Genomic DNA, 5,776 nt, shown 5'->3' with positions numbered 1-5,776 from the left:
TGGAAACAATTATGGGTACTTTCTGAATTATTTCAGTGACCCTTATCAATTTCCAACATTTATTTGAGCATTTAAATTATTTATAGTATTTAAATACCCAAAGTCAAATACAATATGATTTAATTCAAAAATCCAAAAATGACCTAAGAATATAATCATCATTTTTGGCAGAGGTTTCCACCTTAACCAGAAATCATGAACTTTTCTTAGGAACCTTTTGGGTTTATTGAAAAGATTTTAATTCACCCTAGTTGAGTTGATTTAATGCTAGGGTTTTGAACATCCCCATTTCAAATTTAGGCAAAATTTAAACATGATGCAAACATGAAGATAGCCTAGAGCACTACCAGCAGCTAGGGATGTGACAACTCACCCCCACTAAACAAGAATCTCGTCTCGAGATTCAAGCGTAGGGTAGGGTGAAAAGGGGAACGCAAACTAGCACAATCTTCACGATCCAGGGTGCACTTCAAATGAACGTTGATTTGAACACCATTATTGTCTTGAAGTCTTGCTCTGAGAAATCCTGTCAACATGACATGGAGGGAAGAAGGAGACTCTAGAAGGGTCGATCTTCTCGAAGATCGAACAACTCAGGATTAACTCACGGAATGAGACATAGCAACATCTCTCGGGCTGAGAGATGAAGCACACCTCTAGAGAAATGGAGTGGAACAGATGACGAAGGTTCACTAGGTAGACAACGATTCCACACCTAAGAAGGTGGTGAACGGTTGTCAACGTAGCAAGGAGTTGAGTTGCCATGATACCACGACGAAACATCCTGGAGGGGGTGATTCGTAGATTATTATCTTAAGTGGCAAAAAGAATTACCTTTGATATAGAGATCGTTAAGACTCTCTATATCAGCCTAAGGCAAATCACAGCAATCGTTTGGAGGGGGTCGGTAGAATGGCATACTCAAACTTGGATGATGTGGATTACCTTGTTGAAGACAACGTAATGGATGAATTTTGCTTATCACCGGAAATGGAAGAGACCCATGGTAGAATGGCACATTGGCGGTGCAAGCTAGGAACAAAATGCAAATGCTGGGAATGATTCTGGTAACTGGGGAAGAACCCAACAAAAGAGAGTGAATTCACTGTTGGAGTGGTTATAGCATAACCGAGGAAACTGAGAGCAAACCCAGTTAGAGCCGATGATAAGACGTAGCGCTTGTGCGTGCTCTCAAGAACTTGAGCATTTCCACAATCATCAAGGTTTTATCAACAACCGCGTCAAGGGTGCTGACAACACAACATACTACCATGATGAATAGCGATGGACGATGCAGATGCGAAGGAGGATAACACTTTCTCATATTTCACCTTAGCGAGGCCAAGCAAATAAAATCTGGATGATCGACCGAGAGACATTTAGCACTCCGCTTCTAATGTTCTCCTTGATGTGCTAGTATAACCCATTCATAGATATGGTTTGATATCTAAAACATCAAGTAAAAGGTCGGACTTCGGGAACACAAAAATCCATAGGGGCAACTAGGGAGTAAATCCTACGAAATCCCTATGGGGGGGGGTGGCCAACTTCCTCAACAAGATACTATAGTAATAGGTCTACCGGATGGGTGTGTTGGCCACGACATCCACCTTACCGGTTATCGAGAGACCAATATTATAGTTCTTAGGGAAATGTTCCAACCATCATATCTGCCTGAGATTCAGCTCTGGTTGGTGTTAGCATATTCCAGGCTCATCGAGTCTTGGAAGAAAAACGGAAGTTTGCAACACAAATCGACGAGATGACGTTGCGGGATTCTCGGGAGATGAACTACGATAGCAAGCTCCAAAACATGAGCTGGTTCTGCTACAAACATGTGAACACGTTGTCCCAGACAAGCATGCCCACCTGGTAGTCTTACAATAAAACACTACCGAGTTCTGGTTGGGAACCATCAGCAAGGATATCAAACTTCTTTCATAAGTCCGGATTAGCTCTTATGAAGATACTCCTTCTCCTTGAACAAATCAATCAGTGGCTTGGTGTGCTAGGGATACATATAGATTGAAGGTTGCAAGTCTTCAAACCACAGCATTCTTCGCACGTGTGCATGACTGATTTGGAATGATTCCAAAGAAAGCAACATTGACTTTCTCGAATCCACGGCGGCAACTTGCATCATATGCACATGAATTAAAGGAAGTCACTACCTTCATCCAAACATATGCTTCATGAGCTAGCATGAACAAATGCTTTCAAAAGTTTCCAACACTAGCTTAATGTTCAACAAAATCATGGAGGAGATAAGGATGTTGTCAATGGGCTCAACAACAATTCATCCGGGTTTCCTTTTAAAAGGAATTCCATAGTTAAGTGAACACGGTGATAGCATTGGTCAGACCAAAGATGTAATGGTGTAAGCTCGAGGGATCAACCACGAATAAGACAACATTACGAGCATCGTTGGTACTGATTTGACTTGACGATGGCCCACACTCAAATCAAAGGATTGATAAGACAATAGGTCCAACAACTGATCACAGGGACCAATCGATGAAGATATCATCTTTCTTCAACACACACTACACAAGAATATCCCTTTGGAACGAACTAAGGCAGGCAAGATTTTATCTTCCAACTCTCCAGGTTGTTGTCTAGCTTAACCAACTAGCTCAGGGATATCTAACACCGATCTTGGAGAGAAGGTGGTTCACAAGAAACCAACTTGATCACGAACTCAACATAACAGTCAGGTGACAACCTGGTGATACTTTCGAGAAGATATTCGGAGAATCACGAACCACCGATATTTTACTAAGATCGAGAACAATCTCGCTTTTGAGGGCAAGACGATATAATCAAATGAGTGAGGACTTGACAAGATCCTAACTCATCAATCGAAGGGTGCACCGAAATAAGGACTGGGTAGCACGATCAGTCTTAGAAGGATGATTCGAAAACCAACATACTAAGAATGAAATTATTATCCTTTAACTACCAAGCAACAGAGTTGCTAGCAGTATTGATTTCACACATTACAATTCATTTGTCGGTATTCCGGTTGCATCAATACGAGGGCCGAGGAATGACTAATGATGGTGAGAAGTATCACTACATCAAAATTCATGAGAGTCGGTGCAGTTCTCATGACAATTCTGACATAAAGGGGGTAATACTCCAAGGTAGAACAAAACCAAAAGCTGGATTGGCATTTGATCTGCGGAATACAACTATTTTGACCCAATCCTAGATATGGAAGAGGTACTGGAGTTTGTTTCTCCTAGTCATTCTGCGATAGAATGGCTTGGCGGACCACAAGGGTAATAGGCATCGACGAACGAATGCACGCATACTCTTGACTATCAATTGATAGACGAGGGTCAGAAGACCACTAAAGAGAACAACTCAAAGGAACATATAATTTTCTGAGTTGTGGATGCATAGATTAGTATGTCGAACCAAGTTCAACATATTTCTTCCGGATAACCCATGCGGAAAGGTAGAACTGGCAAAGCCACGATTTATGAATGGAGAACTCCTCAAGAATAATCCTGTTGTGATATTTCAGTTCAACGAGGAACTTCTGCCATAAGTAGTACATGGTATTTGGAAGAAGAAGATACCACGGACTTCAAGGACTATCGCAAAGGTTACTAATATCCTAAAGGTACTAGCAATTACTATCAACATGAAGTAGGTAGAGTGAATCTCGGGTTCAGAACCCAGGAGTAGAATACCTACTACTAAGTAGCATCACGGGATGCTTCTGAGAATAAAGGCCAGAATCTTCACACTAGGACACAAATCATGGCTAGACCACTAGATGATCCCCTAAGCACTTAGGGTCATAATAATAATTCCAACATATATGTCGAGGCAATAATTACCTCAACACACCGATTAGTGTGGTTAATCTGGCCCATGGGAACATCGGAAACAGAAGGAAGGGATTTGCAAATGCATCGGACTATTTAGAAACCTGGGATGACTCGGACAGCATAACGGCTATAATTGCTCAAAAAGATTTGAGACAATCACAAAAATGGTGGCATAACCACTCAGAAGCACAATATCAAGGTTCCGAGATCAACAATTAACATACGGAAGTAGTAGGAACTGAACTCAAGCTCAAATCCAACAATTTATAAATCTACGGATTAGTAACACGTGACCCTAATAGAAAGAAGAGAAAGCCTAGTTCCTTAACCCCGTAGGAAAGATAAGATGACTCAGATCAGAAGGGCATGAGGTATAAGGAGTAAAAAGAGCCTTACGTTCCATCCCACAATCAATTCCCTTATATAACTAAAGAATTTCTAGACTCGACTTCGACCAGTTTGGCTTGGTAATCCTACAGGCAGTCAAGCTCTGATACCAACGCTGTCAGGACCCCGACTCAATGCCACATCGATCTAGCATGTAACACCTCATATCACTTTGCGGCCTCACGCACGGTATTCCCACGGGTGTCGCCTTACCTTTGCCCGGGACCGTTTGCGCCTTTCGGCACACGTATATGACAGTGTCGCTAGCATCCATATGATAAGGAGCCCGGGCTGACATGGCTAGTCGTAAACCCAAAGTGGCACAGACTTACAGGGACAGGCATCCATGACCCAGCTTCGAACGTGTCGGTCATCAGCAAGTGGGTCCGGGCTGTAGCACTGGGCTAGCAGGACTCCGGTAAACCGGGCTGTAGCGGGCTAACAGGACTCCGGTATTCACCGCGTGACATTTCCCTGAAGGGGCAGACACAGGAACGAAGAAGGACACATGCCGGCCAGCCTAAGTGTTCCGGAGCAGTAGCAAGCTACCATGGCTCGGTGGAAACACTAGGAGACATTTCCCCGTAAGAGAGGCTACTAAAGATAAACAACTAGATGGTCAGATCCCACACATACCAAGCATTTCAATAACATACACACAATATGCTCGATATGTGCAAATACAACATGGCATCACAACATGACTCTATGACTCAAGTAATCTATTCAATAGGCTCCGAGGAGCGAGATATTACAAACATGGGTCTCATGACCCAACATTCAGAGCATACAAATCAAGCACAAGCGGAGGCTATCATGTCTGAGTACAGACATCTATAAATGAAAAAGGCTGAGAAGCCTGACTATCTACCAAATCCTGCCGAGGGCACAAGATCGTAGCTGAGGTAACAAGCTAAACGTCGAAGTCCACGTGGAACTACTAGTGAGACTGAAGTCTCTCTGCAAAAACATAAAATAGGCAAACGTGAGTACAAATGTACCCAGCAAGACTTACATCAGAACTATCTACATATGCATCATTATCAACAAAGGGGTGGTGGGGTTTAACTGCAGCAAGCCAGCTTTGACTCGGTGGCTATCCTAAACTACGACTGCAAGCGACTCTTTTGAGGTGGCGCACACGAGTCCACATATTCACCATATCAATACACCACTATGGATCCGCTCCCGTCTCCTACGAGAACGCCATCCATAGCACTCACGCTTATCTTGCGCATTTTAAAGTATCCACTTTCACTTGTCTATGAACTGATATAAGCAACCCAGAAGTCCTTTTCCGCGGACACGGCTATTCGAATAGATGATGATAACCCTGCAGGGGTGTACTTCTTCATACATGTTTCCACCACTTAGCGTCTGCACACGACATGTGCTCGGCAGACTTCAAGCGAAAGCCGACGTGGGTGTAGACCACGACCTACCTAAACACCTAAGTCTCTAGTCCAGGTTTATCGCCTATTCGGGTTCCATCCATGAGGAGATCCGGCCGGAGTTTCGCTCACAGCCCCAAACGATGTGAACAGGGTTCC

Source organism: Triticum dicoccoides, chromosome 6B, assembly GCF_002162155.2.
Source record: "Triticum dicoccoides isolate Atlit2015 ecotype Zavitan chromosome 6B, WEW_v2.0, whole genome shotgun sequence".
NCBI classification, from domain to species: Eukaryota; Viridiplantae; Streptophyta; class Magnoliopsida; order Poales; family Poaceae; genus Triticum; species Triticum dicoccoides.
This window is presented reverse-complemented; position numbering follows the sequence as displayed.